Below are 23,831 nucleotides of genomic sequence, written 5' to 3' on the forward strand. Positions count from 1 at the left end.
TAATATATATGAAAGTGGATCTTAAAACTGCATTCGTTTTTGATTGCTTGTCGTGTCACAACATTTTTCTTTCTGAGCTTCTGCATGTGGTTCATTCATATCGTCCAACCTAGTTTTCTGTAAATGTTAACTAATTTTAATTTTCTACATGTAACTAAAAGAAACACAATTATCAATAAGCAGACATGAGAGCTAACTTATCCTTTGCGTCAACAAGAGCAGCATTAACACTGTTTGTTACATAAATTTCTTAGTCTAATTGTGATTTAAAAGAAAAGAAAAAAAGTAATTAGCACAAGAGGCGTCTCTTAATTAGGCACTGTAGGAGCACCCGCAATGGTGTTATTCAAAGGAGAGTCCTTAGAAAAAGTGTATTTTGATTTTTTAAGTATTATTATTTTATTTTTTTTTTTAGATAAAAAAAATAAATATCAACCAATCGCGGGTCACCACATGTTGTCGGGATCCGCAAATAGTGCAAGGATTCACTAAGAAAGAGTCCTTATTTAGGAATTTTAAGAATTGAATCCTTAACTTTTGGTGGGATCTACCGATTACTTAATTATTTTTTTCCTAAGGATTCCCCCTTAAGGATTCCCATTGCGGGTGCTCTATAAGCATCTTTAACGCGGTTTTTTAGTGCCATCTCTTTATTTAATTATGATTAAAAAAAAAGAAAATTAGCTATTAATTGAACAAGCGTTTCTTAACTAAGCGTTTAAAGAGACGGCTCTTAGGGACACTTGTCCTCCCACCTCTCTCCCGACGGATCTCCTCTCCTCTCTCTCCAGTCTTCGTCTTCGTCTTCTTACTCACCCTTCTCTGCAGTCTTCAACATTTCTAAACCCTTCTCTCCAGTCTTCGTCTTCGTTTAAAGAGACGGCTCTTAGGGACACTTGTCCTCCCACCTCTCTCCCGACGGATCTCCTCTCCTCTCTCTCCAGTTTTCGTCTTCGTCTTCTTACTCACCCTTCTCTGCAGTCTTCAACATTTCTAAACCCAATCCATCTCTCAACCCAGCGGCTTTTCTCGCTCCTTCTTTGAAATTCTCCACCGCCATATCTTTTTTTTTTTGAATTATACAGAGGTATCCTGGCCCTACATAAATGATCCAGACTAGTCACGTGTTGTCATGTGTCGGTCCTCTGTCCCTGGCGATGCCGAAATGTTAATTCCCCAGTAGCCAGGATTCGAACCCAGGTGGCGGTACTCACAGCTGTAAGCCCTTTACCACTAGAGGTAGAAGCCCCGGTTTCTCTAAAATCTCCGATTAATCCAGGGTTTCTCTTCAAGTCTCGAATTTTCAATGTTCAAGCTAGAGCTGCTGCTGAGAAGACCGTTCACAATTTCACTGTAAAGGTTTGGTCTTTTTGGTCTTTATCCTTCTAACTAAATCAAAACCAAAAAAGAATCTTCTAATTATGATGAAGCTTAGGTAAACGAAATTGGTTCAGTGACTTCAATGGAGGTATTCTTTGTTAAATCTGTAATTTTGAAACATAATGAGACTCAATGTTTGTGGAAACAGGACATTGATGGGAATGATGTTTCATTGAACAAGTATAAGGGGAAAGTTATGTTGATCGTCAATGTCGCTTCAAGATGGTAAGCACCTTCTTCTTTTTAATGTGATGTGATCTAGAAAGGGTTGCACGAGAAGTATACCAAATATATCCAAAGAAAGGCTCGGTTTGGGCTGTCTACTCAGAGACAGATACATGTCACCAGAGAAGAAAGACCAGAGGGTGGGTATGAGATTGTCGTATGCTTGACTATGTATTGCGATGCGTATGGCTTGAGTGTGGCGTATTTGGAGAAGGTTAATGATAACTTGTTTAAGAGACGTGATTACGCCTGGGTGTAATGCGGTCAGGCGGAAAGAAGATGTTGCGGCCTTGCTCTCTCATCAGATCCCGGCTAGGAAGCTCCCGGAAGATCAATCTGGAGATGGTGTGAGAGAGTCTTGGGTGCTTGATCTTGCTTCTGTTCCTCCTGATCTGGTTTCTGCCACTTTAGTAGAAACATAGATGTTTTTTTTTTCTTTTGGATCTCTTCATCATCATAAAGATTATTATCATGAGGTACCTCATGTCAAACATTTTTATCGCCAAGATTATTTATTGTATATATTCATATACGGTTCGGTGTTTAGACACCTTTTGGTTTTCTTAGAAAATGTGAAAAATTCTGAGACCAATGACGTAAGGAACAAGTAAAAGAAAGCAGTTCAGAACTAGATAATATGAACCAAGTTCTTGAACTTGGATGAAACAAATGGGAGAGGTTATCAAGATTTGTGAAACCCATATTAATATTTATTATTATTTCATATTCAATAGCAGTATGGAAACAAAACTTAATGAATAGAAGGATCAAGAACTTGACTAAGGATATACTCAATTTGATGTTTCAAACATCGGAAGTTCACATGTGGATTTCACGTATTCTACCGATATCTTTACAAATATCGCTAATATGATGGGTGTTCAAACTAGAATTCGTGATAGACAAATGCATCAACAACTGAAAAATGATTTGATTGAACATATATGGTGCAAATTTAGACGTGATAAATACAACAATTGAGATCGGATGCTTCTTTTAAATTATTCTCGTTTATTTTATTAATCGCTCTTTTTATGTTTTATTTTAAATTCAATGTTTAAAATGTTATTTTTATTATGTTTTATTTAATAAATAAATTTTACTTTTTTAAAAAAGAATTGTTTAATAATTTTTTTAAGAACCTTTAATTAAGAGATTTGCATTGGAGCACCTAAATATTGATGTCTCTTAGTTGAGTCTTTTAGACCACATTTATTTTTAAAAAAATTAAGAGACCCATTTAGGGTGTCTAGGTGCTGTAAGAACCGTCTCTTCTTCTCTATGGCTTCCTCTCTTCCTACCGCAGACTTTAACTCAAAATGCCCCTATGGCAAAAAAACCATTCTACTTACCCCTTACTTTTTCTTACTACCCCTCCAATAATTTACTTCCAATTATTACCCTTTCCTTTTCTTTTTCTTTTTTCTTTTCTTTTGTAGTTTCTCTTTCCCCCTGCGATGGACCCCACTACCACAGAAAAGTACTGTGGATCCTCTTTCCTCTTTTTTTTTAACAACTAAACAGCCCTTTTCACATTTTTTTTGCCAACAAAAGATTGGTTTCTTTTTTTTCTATTTCATTGTTTTGTTTCTTTTTCGTTTCATTTTCTTACTTTTGTAATAATTTCTTATTTAATTTTTATATTTAAATTTTAAAATTAATTTTATAATATAAAAATTATATAACGTTTTAATTATCAATTAACTTAAAATCAAAAATAAAATATTTATAGAAATTCCATTCCATTTCCATTTTTTAATTATTTATTTATTTATGATCTTTAATTATTTATGATATTTTTTTTTGTTTCTGTAAATATTTGTGTCAAATAATTTCATTAAAATTACATAATTCATAAATCAATTTACATATTGTTTTATACTAATATTTTAATAAATATTTTGTTTTTGTTAATTATATTATTGATAAATATAGTAATAAAAAGAGATTTAGTGGACAAATTATAATATAATATAATATAATTATATTTTATGATTCTGAAATTAAAAATAGTATTGTGAAAAATGGATATTATTCACATAATTATATTATAAAAAAATTATTTTACTAAAAGGAAGATATTACCAATATATTTAACACAAGTTCAAATTTTGTAAAAAATTATCTCATTTTATACATTCCATTTTTTTTTTAATTTTGATTGTATTTTAGTAATAATTTTATAAACATTCAAATAATAAAACAAATAACTGAAATAATATTTCAAAAATCAATGATCATAAACAAGTAAATATTTTTTGGTTTACACCTTTAAAATTAAACTTATTTCTTTTATTTATTTTGATATTTTATATTTATGATTGGATTAAAATTTTCCATAAATTATAAAATAAAAAATATATTGTTTTATATAAATTTAGTGATCTTATATTTTATTTTTTCTATTTTTTAATTTTGTTATTGAATTTATTTTCTAATTTAATTATGTCTTAGGTTTGACACACTAATTCCCAATACTCTAATCGATTTGGTTACACGTAAGATTGGTATGGATATATCATACACAACGGCATGGAGAGGAATAAGACAAGCTGCTAATTAAGTGTGAGAAAATCCAGAATAGAGGTTTTCTTTATTATGTTTTTATTGTGTGTCATCGGATTAATAGGATTACTGGGTTGATTGTGTGTAATCAGAATAATATGATTACTGAATTTATTATGTGTAATTCGGATTACTAGGATTACTTGGTTTTAATTATGTGTAATTTGTAACTCCTATATATTGCAAGTAGTACGTATATTTAACATATATATCTAATATATTATTTATTAGTAGACTATGTATATAGTAAATAAGATTATTATAATTATTTAGATGATTATTTTCTATAGTTTTAAGAATATTTATCATTTTCCCAAAATAACTCTTTAACTTTCATGGTTGTTATGTGAATCATAAGGTTATAGTAGGAAGAACCTATAAAAATACTTATTTCTCGTTAACTGTTTATGTAATACTTTTTCTTAATGATATTCATTGTATAAAATCATTGGTTTTACTACAAAATATTTCATTTGGACACTGTTTTACTAATAAAACTTAAATTTGCCAAAGTATTACTATGTGTAAGGTAGTATTACTACTACCTTGAAGATTACTTTGAATTACTAAGTATAATTGGAATATTAAATTTATGTATATAACTGCAGCACGTTTTACATGTGTAATTGTTTTATTATTATATGTATAATTGTTTTATTATTATATGTATAATTTTTTTATTATAAGTTTATCACAAGGTATTTTACATGTGTAATCATCTCACAGTTGGGACGATCTTCCACCGTTACTACTAACAGATTTTGGCTGCCTTAAGAACTCAATCAAAGACTCCGCCTAACTAACCCATTTTACATGGGTAAATTGTCCAACTAACTCATTTTTTGCACATAATAAACCTACTAAATCCAGTGATCAAAACATGTATTTTGCAACACATACCATGTTTTTGACATCCAAAGCACAGCTTTTTATTCATGTAATAAATATCACAAACGTTTCTTTGGTTTTCCAAACATAACAACAAAAATAAAATCAACAATAAGTTTTCTCAATACTATAATTTTATGCAAAACATCATACTGTACCTAATTGATATAAAACATCAAGAAGCTCCCAACGCTTCTCTGGTCCAGGACAAGGATCCACCGAAGATAAAATATAATACCCCAAGAAGCTCTCGTCCCTTCTTTATCATTCAAACAACACTTTTTGAGTTGCAAACTCTCGAGAGCCGGGCAAGACCTCATCAACTTCTCTGGTCCAGTACAAGGATCCACCTTTCTACAAGCCGAGATTCTCAGCAGGTCTGTGGTCACAACATTTCCCAATGGCTTTAATCCCATCAAAGCTACCTTCACAACCACTAAGCTCAAGCTTCACAAGTCTCTTACACCATGTTGCTAATATCGTTAAAGTGAAACGCAGAGACTCTCAGGTTTCTATTTATAAATGAAGAACACACACACTGAATGAAATGCAAGATCCAAAAGATTAAATAAAGATCTAAGGCTTGTTCTTACACAACTTAATTGGCTTATGACTTCTCAGTTTCTTCCCTCTTCTTCCATAATTCCTTGCTCTGTTTTATCAGCTTCTTCAGCTGAAACAAAACAGACAAAAGAAGTTGTCTTTAAGCAAAAGCTTGTGATGAAAATCCAAAAGAGATGACATTGAAGGAGTTTATAGAAACAACCCCTAACGATTATGTTGACTTCTCTCTGATAGTCTTCTTTGTCTACTTCCAAGCTGTGTCTAGGCAATGAAGCAGGCCACCATTTCGGAAAATTGTTCTGAGCTCAAAGCTTGAGGGTTCTAGCTACAGAGTTATTTTTAGAAGCCTGACCAGAAGAAGCTACGGAGCTTGAAGATGAACCAATGTTATCAACAGCTACAACCACTTCCTTCCCACCAAGACTTCTATCTCTCCTAACTACCAACTTGGGTCTCCCTTGTAAACCACCCTTAAAAGCTGTTCACAAACATACAAAAATCCTAACTGAAAAACCAAACACCAATCGAAACCACACCTCCAACAAACTGCATAGTTGATTTCCTGCACGTCTAGCGAGACTAAAGTTTGCAAGTCGGAGACAGCGTCTTTCCCCGAATCGAGAAAGAGCTTGAAGCGGGAAGTAGCTAGGGGGAGATACGGTGGACGTCTAGGTTAAGATTAGACGTTGGTCTTCAGAGGAAGACGAAGTGCAGATTGTAAAAAGATTGCCGTCGCGATAAGTTGAGTCATTAGAGTTTAGATTACGGGGAGGACGAGAATGACATCGTTTTAGAATGGAGAAGGATAAAAAAGGAGCTTTGTAGAGTTCAGATTTGGTGGCGAAGAATCGCGGGGAAGATGGAGAAGAACACAAAGTGGTCATGTTTATTGTGTGATGTTTTTTTCGCTTCTGTACGATGAATTGAGTTCGTTGAAGAGGTCCGGTTTGGTTCTCTACGGTTTCGCTTCGCCGTCGCCAGAAAGAGAGGGAGAATTGGGAAGAACATGAAGAAGACGTGAAATCAGAAAAGTAAGAGAGATAGGGACGATTGAGGAGGGAACGCCGTCGTTTAGATTAGGATCCGGATTAAACCGAGTAGGGTTTGGGTCGGTCGGGTCTTTAGAGTTGGATCCTTGTAATTAAGCTATTTCATTAAGGGTTATTTCGTCTTTGACCACATTTTTTATTTAAAAAATCAAAAAAAAAATATCTATACTATTATTCGCAAAGTAAAATTTTTCAACGGAGCTCTCACGTTAAAAGTTAGAGCGGTTAATATCGTTTATACCCTTAATGAATAATAATATAAATTAATCAAAAAAATAAAAACGAATTTCAAATCTATCTTATTAAAAAAATGATTTAAAATTAATAATAAATCGTTTATACCCTTAATGAATAAATTATATAAATTAGTCGAAAATAAAAAACGAATTTAAAATATATCTGATTAAATAAGTGATTAAAATTAATAATAATAATAATAATAATGATCTAAAATATAAATAATTAAAAACGAATTTCTATTAATACTATTATATTTATATATTATATTAGATAATTGACTATCAATAAATATAATAAAATTTTCAAAAATAAATACATGTTTTAAAACATAAGATAATTCTTAGATATATTATGTTGTTATCTGAATATAATATTTTATTATAAAATTTATAATTAGATATAAAACAATTTATAGTTAAATGCTAATCATACAAATAAATATATTTCCTAAAATATATGTGAATGTTTTTAAAATTTAACAAAACAATAAGCATATATATATATATATATTTTTTTTTTGTCAACCTTTATATTAAAAGCCCAAAGGGCAATTTTTGTTACAAATGGAATTCAAACCCATTACAAATGCTGAGCCCAATTAAACCCTAAATTATATGATAAGGATGAACAAGAGTAAGGCAGTTGTCCATCTACGTGCCTCCATCATCTCTTAACTGGCTCCACGTGTCACTCATGGGAAAGGATTGCCTCTTCTCCGGCAAGGTAACCGACTTGAACTCCGACGAGTCGATTCCTCCGGAACACAAAGATCGAACCCAACTTTGATTCCATTTGTATGCTTCAGTCTCTCAATCGCTGTTGCCTCTGAGACTCTCTTACTGTCTTCACTGGATGTGAACATCTTCAAGAAGCATTATCTGATTTAGGACACAGCTATTGACAGAACACTTGTCTATAGAACAAACTCTGTCTTTTCTTAAACTGTACCAAACCAAAAGCTCACTTGTAAAAACTCAAATCTTCAAATCATCCGAATACTTTGCCAAATCCATATGAAGCAAAGATTGATTTCTTCAAACTTGAAGATCAAGCATGACCAGATAAAGAAGAAGAAAATTTTAGAGACAAACAGGAATAGATAAGTTGAAATACGAGAGATGAAGTTTAACTTGAAAACTTTATTCAGCTTTAATTCAAAATAGAGAAACATTACGAGTGAAAATCGGGTCTGTTTTGATTAAAGCTTAGCACACCAAAATCGCCTAACGAAAACAAGATCGCCTACGCGAAGCAAGTTCGATACATAGATCGAAAGTATTCACAACAAAAAACAAAATAAAAAAGATGGTAACCGGTGGAAAGACCACCGGTCACCTACGAGATTCTTTGATTTAGAAACTTTGGTAGAGAGAAGGTAGAGCAAGTTAGAGAGAGGTTTAATAAGCATATATATATATTTTGATGAAACTAATGAATATATATTAATATATTTTGTTTATACGTTATATTTGATAATTGATTATAAGTAAATATAATAAAATTCTCAAAAATAAAATATATTTTTAAAACATAAGATAATTTTTTAATATGTTGTAGTTTATCTGAAATAATATTTTTTATTATAAAATATAAAGTTTAATGTTTGATTTATCTTTTTAAAAACATAATTAATAATTTATTATGTTGGTTTTGATTTAATAGTTATAAACAAATAAATATTTATAAGAACACTATGTCCGCATGTGCAGGCAGAACACTTAGTATTATATTAAAGGGAGAAATAAGAATTTTTGAAGAGAGGCAGGGGCATAATATTGAGTTAATCTCCCCCTACCGCCGATAACGGACTTCTCCTTCCTCAGATCATATACTCCAGCGTTGTTTTTTACAGCAAGCTAAAGAATAAAGATCGTGGCTTTGATGAATCTGAAGCTGATGAGAATCGAGGCAGAAGAAAGACAAGGACTTTGAGAATTTCGTGGGGTTGCAGCTTGGTGGTGGATATCGTGACAAAGGACCTCCAAGCGAAGTCGTTGGTTCGTTTTCTCTCCTCGATTCTTATTGTTGCTCTGCTCATGTTATCAAAGCTAAAAACTTTATTAAACAAAGTTCTCAGCTTTGAATGTGAATGAACTGTTTCGTGCTTATTAGAGTTCTCTTGTTTTGAAGAATCAGTCTCTTAGCCCTTTTGATAGATTCATCTTCGGGTTGGAAGTTTTGTGACAGTAGTTTAACTTAAAAAGGTACAAACTTTATGACTTTTCTCCGTTATGACAAGGTTTCTTTGTCGGTTATATAACAGAAGTTGCAACCTTTCTCCATGCTTGTGAGGGTGATGCTGTGTCCAAGAGAAGATCCCTTACTTCAATGCCCCGATCTACCTGCAAAACAAGATTCAGATTGGGAAAGTAGATGAGATCTTTGGTCCCATTAATGAATCTGTATGTTTTTCACTCTCTATGAGGCTGTCTTCTATCACTAGTCTACTTACTAATGCTAAAAGTATTTGATTCCTTTTTTCAGCTGATGGAAGGTATCGTAGCTACCTCATATGCTGAAGGGGACAAGTTCTACATCGACCCTGCAAAGCTATTACCTCTAGCAAGATTCCTTCCTCAACCAAAGTAAGCTTTCTATCCGGCCGCGTATGGATGTATGATCTTATCGGTTAGTTAGTGATGGGTTTGGAGTTGCTGTTTGGATCTTGAGCTAAAAGACTTGATCTTTATGCCAACTTGTTCAGTGATGAGCTCAGATTTATAATAGATACAATCTAAAGTTTTGGTTTTTATGTTTGTTCTTATGTGGTGGAGAATGAAAGTCGTTGACTTTGTTACTAATGATGTTGCTTGCAGGTCATGTGAACCACTCGATTTTCTGGAAGAATCTTGCGCCTGTCAAGGTGTGAGCTTGTGTTTTTTCTTTCTGTTTCTTCCATTTGATTGGTCTGTGACCCTGTGTGCGTAATGGTTTGTGGTTTGAATGTATAGCAGGAAGGTGGTGGAGAGCCACCAAAGGGATCTCTTGGTGGAGCTATTGACACTCACTTTGGCTCTCTTAAAGTTTTGGTGAAGAAGATGAGTGCTGAAGGTGCTGCTCTGCAAGGCTCAGGATGGGTGGTTAGTACTCTCGTTCCATTCACTTTTTGTTGGTTTTGTTGCAATGCTTGTAATCGTGGTGGCTTTGATTGATTCAGTGGCTCGGTTTAGACAAATAGCCTAAGAAGCTTGTGGTTGACACTTGACACAACCGCCAATCAGGATGATGATAAAGCCGCCATTTTAGTTCCCTCACTGCTCTGCTCTGACTTGTTCGTCTTTGTGTTTCATTGTTCACCTCTTCTTCCAGACAAGACCTTGACAAGGTTCGTTATTAATACTTAGCTTGTATGTTTTTTATAGTGTGATCTGGACAAGGAGTTCTAGTTTTGCTGTTGACAGGTTAGTTAGATCACTTCTTTTTCACTTCTCTGTTACCTAATCTTGGGAGTCATCTACGTTCTTTGTCACTTCTTTTTTTTTTAATTTATAAATACTTTGCTACTCAGCTCTTGTGTTTAATAATCGAGTCTGCAATTGTAAACAGTTAACTTATATGCACGTTGGCATGTTATAGCACCCGAGTTCTCTAGTTCATTTGTGAGATTATGGAATGATTAAACATTTGCTATATTTTAAACAAGTGTTATATTTTAAACAAGTGATATATTAAACAAGTGCTATATTTGTGAGATTATGGAATGATTAAACATTCGATAGCACAGGATGAAGATGATGAACAACCCAGTAAATTAACACCTATTGCTAATTCAAGAGCATTGAACAAAAATAACAGGAAAAGAAACAGAACACACACAAGAGAACTAAGTTTCTCACCCTTAAACTCAACTCACTCGTTTTAGGATGAGTCTCACAAACGAGCTCTCATTCTTATAGAAATGGAAATATTACAGAGTTTCTTAAATCAGGTAATAGAAACTCTAGTAGAAAAAGTAGGACATATGCCTTATTTTATTTCGGAAACGTGAGCCGGGTTTGATAGCCAAGAGCGCTTTTAAAGACGAGGGTAGTCCTCGGTCATGATCAAGAGGATAAGTGCAGACCATCCAGTGAAGTTACGTCCACCTTCTCCAGTTCCTTTTGTTTGATCATAACGTTCCCAGATGTATCTCGTCTTGTCATATTCCCCAACCACGTTACTATACATATCAACAACACATATAGATAAGGCCATATATATTTACACATCGACAAATATTTTGTCTTAAATTGATTAGTCTTAAAAACTGACTAGTATGCATATATACCTTATCAAATTGTTCCTTAGTTTCACATAAATATCTCTTGCCTTGTCGCGCTGTACGGTCCTTCCACTGCAAGGTAATTTTTGAATGGGTATATAAAAGGTTTTTCTTGTGAACTGAAAAAAAAACTTAATGTACCTGAAGAGTAATGTTTGAGGGAGGCAAGAATCATGTAGTTCATATTCATCCATATGGGACCTCTCCAACATGGTGGTTGGTTCATCAGAGCGTTCGGTGTCATGTACAAAGAGCTGCATTGAAGATTTGATAATAACAAAGCTATGAATCTGCTTTATTCTGGTTTTGTTTCACCAAACCACCAAAGAGGCTTGAGTAATGAGAGAGCTTGGTATCAATTAAAGACTCACCTGGTCTTGGCAAGTGAAAGAAGTCCGTAGTCACTACATGCCAGTTCGTTACTCGAAATGAGATCAAGCTGTTGCTCGAGGATTTCAGAATGCTTCACCAAGCCCAAAGACAGTGAAATTTTAGGTATTTCTTCCTTAAAGATAAATATAGATATTGATGAACAATATATAACTCACAGGTGGGATGATTTTAGACATGAAGGGAAATAAGCTGGCATAACCAACGTGAGGAACCTTTTTTAGCTCTGGCTCCTCATCTGTCACCCTTATCCCTCTCCCAAATTCGATGACTAACCGAACCTGGTGAATCAAATATATAATAAATCTTCATATTTAGTTTTCTATCATGAAAGTTTCTGTTATATAAATATATAGGATTCTCTATGGGGTGATTCATACAAGATTTTTTTACCTTTTCTGTGTGATTGCCGAAGTCAAGGTAAGTCTTGTGATCACGGTCATAGTGCATCTATTAAAAGGAATTAGATGTGAAGGTGGTTCGAAGAAAAAGTTATATATAAGTGACATTTTCTTAGGAAATAATAAGAAAGTAAATGTTAGAACCTTGATGTATATTGATTACGTAACCTCCCAACCTCCCTCTCTTAGCCTCTACAGCTCAGAGAACTAAGCCAATTACAATCTTACTCTCTGATCGAGAAGCAAGCCTCAGACTATCCAACTCACTAACTAACTTTATTCCTCTTGGGTTCCTTTATATACTTCAGGCCCCAAGCACAATACCCCATTCACTTAAGCGACTCGTAACAAACTAATGCCACGTCATTCTGTTTCCTCCAAGTCTTCTTCAATCCTCTGCTCTTCTCTCCTCTCTTCCTCCTTTCTCTTCCTCACGTAAACCCTCCTTAGCATATCAGTAAACCTTATTCAGATCATCGAAATCTGAAAGCTGATGGACAATTGAGCTGTAATCTTCCTCCTGCAGCATTCAATTGTTTTAAGGTCAAAAATCATGTGACCATTAGAGAATATGTAGTCTATGTTATTAAATATAACCGTTTTTTTTCTCTGTAGAAAAGTTGTGATGAACTTCATGCAATCTGCTGCAAGATAGATCCAACATCTGAGGTCAACATGCATCTCACCGTCACTTGGGTGCGAAGCCCGAGGATAATCATCCATGCCCGAGGCGACAGTCTGCAGGAATTTGTGAAAGAGCTAATTAAAGCAACATATGTAAAGAATCCCACATTGAAGGACCTCGAGTATATAAGATATGCACAAGTTCATTCAGTTTCAATGAAACTTCATATTTTTCACTAAAAATCAAGAAACATTACACGAGGGTTTAGTTCTTGATCTGTTGTACTGTCTCTGCCACGCCAATAGAAACTTCCCTCCTTCTTCCCTGGTCATAAGGAACACCATATCGATTAGGTTAAACAGTTGACATCTGAAGCTAATATATAATAATAAATGCTAGACCCTTGCTTTATTAGCTTATCTTTAGATGCAATAGGTTTTGATTCTTCAAAATCAAATGTATCTCATGTATCATTATTCATTAATGAAAATTCACATACTTATCAAAAAAAAATAGTAAATGCTAGAAACACGTAACACAAAAATTTAAATGCGTCCATGTTATTTTACCTTTTTGGGAAGTGTATAACCACTGGAACCATGCTTCTAGCCGTGCAAAAGCCCTCTCTAGGAACGACACGTTTTCTGCGCTTTCTTCGTCGTTAAATTTCTTTTCGTCTATCCCAATTATCAGATCTTCGAAAAAGAGTAAGAAAAAAAACAAGCAAATGTCAACATGGAGTTTGATTCAATCTTGAAACCTTGTTCTCATCCTCTCAAACGGGAAGCATCTCAGCTAGGTGGAACACTATCAATCTTGGTGAAATATTAAGTTTGTTTAAGGAACAGAATGAAATCAATAACATAAGAAAAACTCATTACCACTGTTGGGGGTGGATTTACATCCTCCCTCAAAGTCTATTAGACATTGAATTAGGTTTTTTTTTTTTAAACACTGACATTAAATTAGGCTATATTGCTAGAAAGTCTTAGGCTTCATCTTTCTATAAATAAGGAGCTACCTCCTTCTTAGAAAGGATCTCTTCTTCTCCATTGTTAGACCTAACACTTCACACAAAGAGTTTATTGATTCTTAGATTTATTTACACTTGTAATCATACATGTAATACAATCTTTGATCTATAAATTCTTTTTGATGTTCATTTTCTATTTGATTTCTATGTTGATTTCTCTTAAGCCTCAAGAATTTAAGAAATAGATTTCTTAAATTCTTTATTGTTATGAATCCAACATAAACACCATTTTTGGATCAAACAGTTGGCAGAACCCCAAAAATTATCAACAACGTCGTCTTGTTTCTTCACCAACACACGGGTTTTGTTCGACGGAGCAAGAGATATGGATCATAACAGGTCAAAGTTTGAAGCTTTCTTGAACCAACATGAAAGCTTTGCTTTTGATGTACCTACCAAACCAAAGAGCCAAAGATCCTCAGAGGGCTTGTCGTCTCGTCTCTTCGCTCGTAAAGAATCCGTGGTGCTGCTTCAGTCTCGATCCGCCGGTGAAGCTTCTGGAATCCGCCGGTGAAGTTGGCTCTGAGACACGACCAGACAGAGCTCGTCCACATAAGACCGAAAGTCTCAGCCTTTGAGCCTTTGCAGGAGAGAGAGCTGCGACTTTGACGAGTCCACTTGCTGTTGCGGCGTTGATGACTTGAGCTCAGCTCACGTCCTTGCCGGTACAGTCGTTCGTTGGGGACTAGAGAACTTCAGAGGTACAAGCTTTCTATCCGAAAGGAGACCTCTCTTGTGGGATTTGAATCGAACACTTGGTGGGTTAGTAACAAGATGAAAGCAACAATGGCCGTTCCTCTCTTTACCGACTTCAACCTCGACCTTTCCGACAAAGATCACGAACTCGTCAACTTCGAAGACTTCTGGTTGTGACCGTGAGAAACAATCAATCATCTTATCACGGCTTTACCTCTTCACGAAGGTTCGACCGGTGAAGTTCATGATCTCCACTTGACACGACAGCAACCAGCCCAGAAGCTTCACGACCCGTTCGAGGGAGAGTAGATCTTCGGAACAGGAAGCGTTGAGACATACGGACCTCTCGTCGAGAGCCCTTGCTTCCACGCCATTTTCGTTGTCATGGATATGATGAAGAAGCGCAGGACATGTCCCTTTGTCGATGTGATGCTTGAGATGGCTAGTACCAGTCTGCAGTAGCGAGTGCTATCTCTTCCTTGCGACGAGACCACCGTAGCAAGCTCTGTCTTTCCCTTGCGAAAAGATCGCAGTGTCCCGAGAAGCAAATATGTGACCTGTGTCGAGGATGACAAGCTCAGATGATGACATCTGATTTCTGCGACATGATCTCGGCCACATGAGAGGTGGAGATGATGACTCTTCCGCAAGCTCCGAGATGAGAACAAGCTCAAGCTCAAGCTCAGTCGCGATCTCTAGAGCAGTTCAAAGGTTTGAGGACGCCAACACCGAGAAGCCCAAACTGGACGTCACAAACAGAGCTCGGATCTTATCTTGGAGTAAAAGAGCTTTGGTGAAGGTGTTATGGTATCAACCTCTTGATTCTATTTCAAGAGAGCTCTCCCAAAAGACATGACCACAACATCGGGCTCACCTAGAAACAACTCTCCTCCACGCCAAAGATAAGTTATTCTTATTAAATCATCACATGCTTTAGTCACTTTTTAAATAAGTGTCACAGTTGACATTGTGGCTTTGGTTGAAATTATTAAACAACTTACTCTCATATAATTTTTATGAGATGACTTCGTGTTATTGCTTTGCTGTTGGTAGTCTATGATATTAATAAGTTGACATTTATTATATCATCATGCACAACTCACTAGCACTAAGTAAAATCAAGTTCAATCGGTTGATTATTAATTATGCAACTGTTCGTTATTTCTCTTGGTTTATATTGATCTAATCATGATCATGGTTTTCTTGAGCCAGAGATCGCTGAGCCAAAAGGAAAAGAGAATCAACAAGCGGTTGCCACCATCATATCCTCATGCTTCGAAGGACTGCCCTCACCTACGAGCTTCTCGGAAGCGGCATAAGCCGGCACATTTCTCAGCATCATCATAGCCTGACGAGCATACACACCAACTACTTGTTCGGCACACACGATCTCAACACGAGACTTCGGATCGACAATGGTTCGGTAAACGCGTACTTTAGGCACAAGTTTAAATTCAACTTGCTTTTTATTAGGCACGAATTTGCATTAGACTCGTTTATTGTTAGACACGAGTTTACAAAAACTCGTCTTTGACTAGGCATGAGTTTACAGAAACTCTCCTTTTACTAGGCACGAGTTCTCAGTAAATTCGCCTCTGTCTTAGCATGAGTCAAGTAAACTCGTCTTTCGCTAAGCACGAGTTTAAAGCAAACTTGCTTTTTACTAGGCACAAGTTCGAAATAAACTCGCCTAAACCGTCATAGGCATGAATGTGTCTAGTTCATTGTCTAATAAACCCTATTCGTAAACTTCACAGAGATCGATTTCATCTCTCTCAACGAACTTGGGGGGCTTACTGTTGGGGGTGTATTTACATCCTCCCTCAAGGCCTATTAGACATTGAATTAGGTCTATATTGCTAAAAAGCCCTAGGCTTCATCTTTCTCTAAATAAGGAGCTACCTCCTTCTTAGGAAGGATCTCTTCTTCCCCATTTTTAGACCTAACACTTCATACAAAGAGTTTATTGATTCTTAGATTTATTTACACTTGTAATCATACATGTAATACAATCTTTGATCTATAAATTCTTTTTGATGTTCATTTTCTATTTGATTTCTATGTTAATTTCTCTTAAGCCTCAAGAATTTAAGAAATAGATTTTTTAAATTCTTTATTGTTATGAATCCAACATAAACACCATTTTTTGATCAAACAACCACATAACACCAAAAGTAGTGTAGGTGGATTGACAACATCCGGGTACTGAACGTGGTCGTGCTTAATCTTATTGCAGTTAGAAACTCTTGTTATTAGATATACATACTGATAAGTAAATAGAAACATTATTGATAAGCAGTATATATATAACAACCTTAGAGCTTCAAGGCCCAATATCTGCTCACGTGGAATCCATCCTTCCACGTTCATTAGGTCTAACCAGTGTCCAACAATGTCCAAGGTTATGCGGAAATCCCAACGCCTAAATCAACCTCACACATGAGCACTTCACAGGATGATTTAGAAGACTTTATTAAGATATTTTAGTCATGATATCAACGAACCAGATCAACATTTGATGGAAACCTTCATCCGACAATTGTCCCCATGGAAGTTTGGATCGGCATGGAACTGATGTGTACAGCTCAGCTGGCCAATAGTGCAAGAAATGATGCTTACTTTTATGGTAATATACTTTTGATTGACCATAGAGGTAACCAATGCCTCCCATATAATCTCAAGGATTGTATAAGAACACAATATAAAGAACTCTCTTTATTAGCTTAAGAACTTTCTCAAAACTTAAGCTCCACACAATCTCTCAAACTCTTCATATCTATGCAACACTCTTGCATCTTATATATAGATGTTATTTCCTAAACTCTTAGGACTAACTTTTCTAAACTCTTAGGAATTAACTTTCCTAAACTCTTAGGAATTAACTTATTCTAATCCTTACTCAAAATAAGAAAGATGTAACTTAGATCCTAAGTTAACCATGTTTATCTCTAACATTCTCCCCTTTAAACTTGAAGTTAACTTCTTCAATATCTTGAACTCCTACAAGCTCTTTCATTTCTCTAAACTTGATTCTTCCTAAAGCTTTAGTTAGAATGTCAGCCTTCTGTTCTGTTCCTGGAATGTGCTGGACGTCAACCTGCTCATTCTCGATACATTCACGGATGAAGTGATAGCGTTTATGTATATGCTTACTACGACCATGAAAAACCGGGTTCCTTGTAAGCGCTATTGCTGATTTGTTATCCAAACGAATCACAACTCTTTCTCTTGTCTCCTTGGTGATCTCTTCCAACAGTTCTTGAAGCCATATGGCTTGTTTTGCAGCTTCTGTAGCGGCCATGAATTCAGCTTCACATGATAAAAGAGCCACAGTCTCTTGTTTCTGAGAGCACCAAGTGATTGGACACTTCTTTAAGTAAAATATGTGTCATGTGGTGCTTCTACCATCATCCTCGTCTATATTGTGGCTTGAGTCGCTAAATCCTTCCAGTCTTAATGCGTTTGTGCGTTCGTACACGAGACCCAGCTTCGACGATCCTTTCAAGTACCTCAAGACTTGCTTAAGAGCTGCTCCATGAGACGTCTTAGGACCATGCATGTACCTGCTCAAAAGGCATACGCTAAAAGCAAGATCGGGGTGTGTGTGTGTAACAGATAGCGTAGACACCGTATCTTTCTCCTATAATCCTTCTCATCTATGCTTTCTTCTTTATCTGCTTTTGAGACCTTTAAGCCAGACTCCATTGGTGTCTGGACTGCATTACATTCTTCCATACCGGTTTCAGACAAGATCTTCTTAGCATATCATTCCTGACTCAATGTTATTCTTCCACGTTCTTTATTCACTTCGATACCAAGATAGTATGTTAACAATCCGAGATCACTCATCTCAAAGTTACTTGACATCTCTCTCTTGAACTCATGTATCATACTTTGCTTTGATCCCATGATTAGTAAGTCGTCAACATACACAGCTACTAGGAGAAGATGATTTTTCTCTTCCTTGCGATACAAGGAAGGTTCCTTTGAACATCTCTTGAAGTTTAATTTCTCTAAGACTTTATTCAGCTTCTCGTTCAAGGCTCTTGGGGCTTGTCTTAGGCCGTACAGAGCTTTATTAAGTTTGTATACTTTCTCTTCGTGACCTCTAACTTCAAAGCCTTCAGGTTGACTTACGTATAAAACTTCTTTTAATTCTCCGTGGAGGAAAGCGGTTTTGACGTCTAGGTGATGGATCTCCCATTCGTTTGAGGCAGCTAGAGCAATAAGAAACCTCACGGTCTCAATCTTGGCAACTGGTGCAAAGACTTCTTCAAAATTGATACCGTGACGTTGAATATAACCTTTAGCCACCAGCCTTGACTTGTACTTATTTATGCTCCCATCTGCATTCCGTTTTATCTTAAAGATCCATTTTAATCCAATTGGTTTAGCTCCTGGAGGTAAGTCAACGAGATCCCAAGTTTTATTCTTCACAATCGATGAGATTTCTTCTTCACAGGCTTCACGCCATACCTTCTCCTCCATTGCATCTCTGAAATTCCATGGTTCTTGATCAAGAAGAAGCAAGAGGCGTTCTCCTTCTACTTCGGCAAGGTAGATGTAGTCATCGAGATAACCAGGTTTCTTTGAGATTCTAGTTGATCTTCGTACTTGAAACTGCTATGTTTGCTCTTCATCATGATGATCGCTGTCACCATCCTCGACTGTATCATCTTCTTCATGAGTGTTATCGGCCTGGTTGTCAATAGTAGACTCGTTATCTTCTTCCTCTTGTTGATTCACATGATCTCCAAGTGAAATTTTAAACATTTCGGGCTTCTCTATTACTACACGATCCGTCTTGTTCCATTCCCAAGATTTGTTTTCATTAAAGACCACGTCCCTGCTCACTACTATTCTCTGGCGTGTGGGATCAAATAGTCTATATGCCTTAAAGCCTCGCTCGGTTCCAAGGTGCACGAGAGTATGAGACCTATTATCGAGTTTTTTTAAGTTTGTCGCCTCTGTTTTTGCATAAGCAACACATCCAAATACTCTTAAGTGAATGATGTTTGGTTTTCTCCCTTTAAAAACTTCATACGGCGTCTGTGAGATCAGGGTCTTGGTTGCTATACGATTTATCAAGTAAGTTGAGTGCCTCACAGCTTCTCCCCAAAGGTAATTTGGTACGTCCATGTACTTCAAAATGCTTCTTGTCATCTCTAATAGGGTTCTATTTCGCCTTTCTACCACTCCGTTCTGCTGTGGTGTATAAGGAGCCGTTAAGTGACGTTGTATACCTGATTCTTCGCAGAACTTTTGAAACTCCAAGCTTGTGAACTCTCCACCTCTGTCTGTCCTCAGCGTCTTGATGGGTGTACCAGTTTCTCGTTCAACTAATGCCTTGAATCGTTTGAATTTTTCGAACGCTTCTCCCTTTTCCTTTAACGTAATAGACCACATATAGCGTGAGTAGTCATCTATGAGAACGAATATGTATCTGTTTCTCCCTATGGTAGATGGTGTAATCGGTCCGCAGAGATCTCCATGAATGAGTTCTAGTATCTCGGAGGCTCGATACGATGTAGCTGCTGGGAATGAGTGTCTTGTTTGCTTTGCACGCAGACAAGAATCACATGTTTCTTTCTCGACTTTGAGCTTGGGAATTCCTATCACAAGTTCTTTTCCTATCATGGCTTTCATAGCATCAGTTCCGAGATGACCTAGATGAGCATGCCATCGTGAGGCTTCGCTTTGAGTTTGAAGTTGTAGGCACGTTGGTTCTTCTATTTCCATTGCAACTTTATATAAACGGTTCCTTGATCTTGATGCCTTGACTATCAAGTTACCATCTTTGTCACGGAGTGTAAGATAGTTTTCTCGCATTCGTACATCGCATCCTGATTATGTGGCTTGAACGAGGCTTATGATATTGCTTTTGAGTTTTGGAATGTAGTAGACATCTGCAAGGATCTTTCTCTCTCCGTTGGGAGTGATAAACAGAACGGCTCCCTTTCCCTTGATGTCTATTCTCGAATCATCTCTGAAACGGACCTTCCCGGTAATCATGTTGTCAATAGTCCTGAAGAAGCTGCGGTTTCCTGTCATATGGTTAGATGCTCCATTGTCTAAGTACCATATCTTATCTCCATCAGTACTAGACTCAAGATCTTTAGGTTTCACGTTCCGTTTGTTGAGAAATACAACCTCATGCATTAAAAGTCCATCAGCTTCGTGAGTTTCATCTCCATCTTTGCTCTCGGTTGTCTCTTGTAGCTTGAGAAGTCTATCTGAAACATGTGATGTTTGTTTTATCTCTACTGTCCCAATAAGATCTTCCGTGCCCTCTTCCTCTGCCGTAGTAGCGGTTACTTCGACCGCGACCTCTGTATCCTCCATCTCCTCTGTGTCCTCCGTCTCCTCTATATCCTCCATTTCCTCTATTTCCTCCATCTCGGTAATTTTGAGATTATGTGTTGCTGTACATGAGTTTGCTCTGATTTTCTTGTGTATCTTCTTCTTCTTCTTCCGCCATGATACGCTCCTCGTATGCTTTTAAACGTCCCACAACGTCTTCAAAACTCGCGGTGTTTAAGTCCAAGAGTTGTTCAAGTGAAGCAACTATATGAATGTACTTCTTGCGTGGCAACCCTTGAAGGAACTTCTTTACAAGTTTTGCTTCATTCATACTTTCACCCAGTGCGGCGGATTTTGAAGATATCTCTGTTAACTTGCCCACGAAGTCATCAATCTTATCAGTTTCTTTCATCTTTAGCCGTTCGAACTCAGTCATCAAGGTCTGTAGTCTTGCTTCACGAACCCTATCTGCTCCTACATGTCGGGTCTTGATCGCATCCCAAACCTTCTTTGCGGTATCAAGTGCTCCAACTTGTAGGATCTCTCCGGAATAGATTGAAAGAGAAGAGCTGTCGCCAAGTCATTCTTGTCTCCTTCTATTGAGTCGCTCTCGACCACTTCCCAAACTTTATGAACCCTAAGCAGCATCTTCATCCGTATCGCCCATACGATGTAATTCGTTGTTGTTAACATCGGACACTTTATGGATGAACCTCCATCCTTCTTGGTTGTCGTCGTTACCAAGTCATCCATGATTCTTGATCAAACTCTTGATCGACTTTTGAACCTGGCTCTGATACCAAATATAATCTCAAGGATTGTATAAGAACACAATATAAAGAACTCTCTTTATTAGCTTAAGAACTTTCTCAAAACTTAAGCTCTCACACAATCTCTCAAACTCTTCATATCTATGCAACACTCTTGCATCTTATATAGAGATGTTATTTCCTAAATTCTTAGGAACTAACTTTCCTAAACTCTTAGGAATTAACTTTCCTAAACTCTTAGGAATTAACTTATTCTAATCCTTACTCAAAATAGGATAGATGTTACTTAGATCCTAAGTTAACTTCATGTTTATCTCTAACATCCCAGCATGTTCCCAATTGCAGCTTTACCAACGTCCAAAGTTTTAGCGTCAATCTAGAATCACATGATCACAGAGATTGGCATATTTACACTAAATCATTGACTATATAACGCTAGCGCTAAGAAACTTATGAGTAGAATCAAACCTCTTCAGAAAGGTTGAAGCATTCCCTGAATTTTTCATCAAATGCTACATGTTTCTCTGCAAGTAGAGTAGTGAGTTGCGAACCTACATGGATTGAAAATGGAAAGTTAGGAAAATGCACCGGATAATTAATACCATTACTATAGGTAATCAAAATAGATATGCATAATAATATACAAGTGCACACAACAAAATTAAAATGATTATGCAAAAGTTTATTGTGTTTAGGAAAATGTCATCAATCAATCCATCACTATCATAACATCAATATATGCTCGAAGGTGCCAGGCTTGAAAAACCTGTAAGAGTGTTTGTACGATCCTCCATATCGGCAGTTTTTTCATCTATCCCAGATATGAAGGCAATATCTATAGTAGAGAACTGGCTCATAGTGGAAATCTGCATGGCAACAGATAAATCATAGGATCCATATGAGTAAATGTGGGATGGTGGTTTTATTCTTAAATAACCATGTATATATATCTTGATAAAGACTGTTTTACCTGAAAAACATAAACGTTGGAATCATCCTCCGCAGTGTCAGAGAGTTTAACTTGCCCAAACATATTTTCCTGAAAATATACAAGCCGAGAGGCATGTAAGCACATGTGGTCTTTACAATAGTATATATATATGAAAGACCTGCAAAATTGAGAATATCACTAACAGTCAGGTTTTTCTGAACAAGATCAGATAGATTGACAGAGTTGGACGTCTTGAACCCGCAATAATGACTTACGAGACCAGGAGTCTGCAAATAAGGAGAAGCTAAAACAGTTAGAACACCATGTTTCCAGCGAAGGAAGTAACTAGAATCCTATGATCTCTGAAGACCACTACAAATTAAAGAAAAAGCTACCTCTGACTTTAAGTGCAACTGCCAGTTTCCTACATCTACTTTTCGGTTCCGGTAAAGTGGCAAAGTTAGAACTTTACCGGATTCGGGTCGGGTCCTTTCGGATCCGGATCTTCGGATCTAAGAGTTTAGGACCCGATAGGGTAATTTCAAATTTCCAGGTCGGTTCGGGTCGTACCGGGTCCGGGTCGTACCGGGTCGGGTCGGGTCTTAGATAGTTAGACCAATTCGGGTAACTAGAATTTATCAGTTCGGATTCGGTTCGGGTTCGATTTAAAAAAGACCTAAAAATACAAAAAAAATATCTGAAAAATATTTATATATCCAAAAATATTTGAAATTTTATTCAAAATTTGTGTGTTTTATTATATTAAAATATGTATATATATTAAACTATTCGAGATACAACAACAATTCGTTGTCTTCTAGTGGTTGACCCCCATGTTCTCTAGATGAATAACCCGTTTTCGTTTCCCTCTTGATGCATTTTATTTAATTTATATTATTAATTCGGGTACCCATCAGGTTTTGGGTTTGGGTCAGGTCGGGTCCAAGACCCGCGGATCTTCTACAACAAGACCCGATAGGGTAATTTGATCGGGTCGGTTCCTACCCGAACCGGGTTTTACGGGTCGGTTTTGGATCGGGTTTTTGGGTCCGGGTAAAATGCCCAGGCCTAGTTAAGGTTGCCTAAAAAGGAATAGTAATAAATTAACCACACTTTATTTTCAGCATTAATTCGAACTGACCAATCCCCTCCATAACCAAGGCTGCCCACCTTAGACTTGACAAAACTCGTCTGCAATACCAAATCTTTTTCAACCAGGTCTTGCTGCCCATAATCTGTTCCATTGTGTTCTGTCCATCCAAATAACTTAAGACCGTGCTTGTCTTCACAGAAATGCCTCATCACAGGCTCATTTTGTTCGGAAACGAGCCACATCAAGCCAGCAACGAGAGGGTGGGGATCTCTGCATTGTCATCAACAATTTATTATCAACTTCTTTTTTTGACAGAGAACAACTTATTATCAACTTGCTTGTAACTTGTAAAAGAATGGAACCGTTTGGCATGATATATGGGAACTGATGCACAAATATAGAGAAACAACAAATTAAGTA

General features: G+C 36.5%; 3 long non-coding RNA genes across 3 annotated transcripts; all 3 read right to left on the reverse strand.

Moving 5' to 3' along the window:
• Positions 1–1,063: 1,063 nt before the first annotated feature.
• On the reverse strand, positions 1,064–6,985 carry LOC108870155. Its single transcript, XR_001956614.2, has 2 exons — positions 5,652–6,985; positions 1,064–5,570 (listed from the first exon to the last, which is right to left on the reverse strand). It is a non-coding gene; the product is annotated as an uncharacterized LOC108870155 (long non-coding RNA).
• A 400-nt stretch (positions 6,986–7,385) lies between these two features.
• Positions 7,386–8,525, reverse strand: LOC117128891. Its single transcript, XR_004452302.1, has 2 exons — positions 8,086–8,525; positions 7,386–7,950 (listed from the first exon to the last, which is right to left on the reverse strand). It is a non-coding gene; the product is annotated as an uncharacterized LOC117128891 (long non-coding RNA).
• Positions 8,526–9,038: 513 nt separating this feature from the next.
• On the reverse strand, positions 9,039–9,715 carry LOC117128890. Its single transcript, XR_004452301.1, has 2 exons — positions 9,419–9,715; positions 9,039–9,253 (listed from the first exon to the last, which is right to left on the reverse strand). It is a non-coding gene; the product is annotated as an uncharacterized LOC117128890 (long non-coding RNA).
• Positions 9,716–23,831: the final 14,116 nt, after the last annotated feature.

The sequence above is a fragment of the Brassica rapa genome, chromosome A10 (genome assembly GCF_000309985.2).
Source record: "Brassica rapa cultivar Chiifu-401-42 chromosome A10, CAAS_Brap_v3.01, whole genome shotgun sequence".
In the NCBI taxonomy this organism is placed as follows: domain Eukaryota; kingdom Viridiplantae; phylum Streptophyta; class Magnoliopsida; order Brassicales; family Brassicaceae; genus Brassica; species Brassica rapa.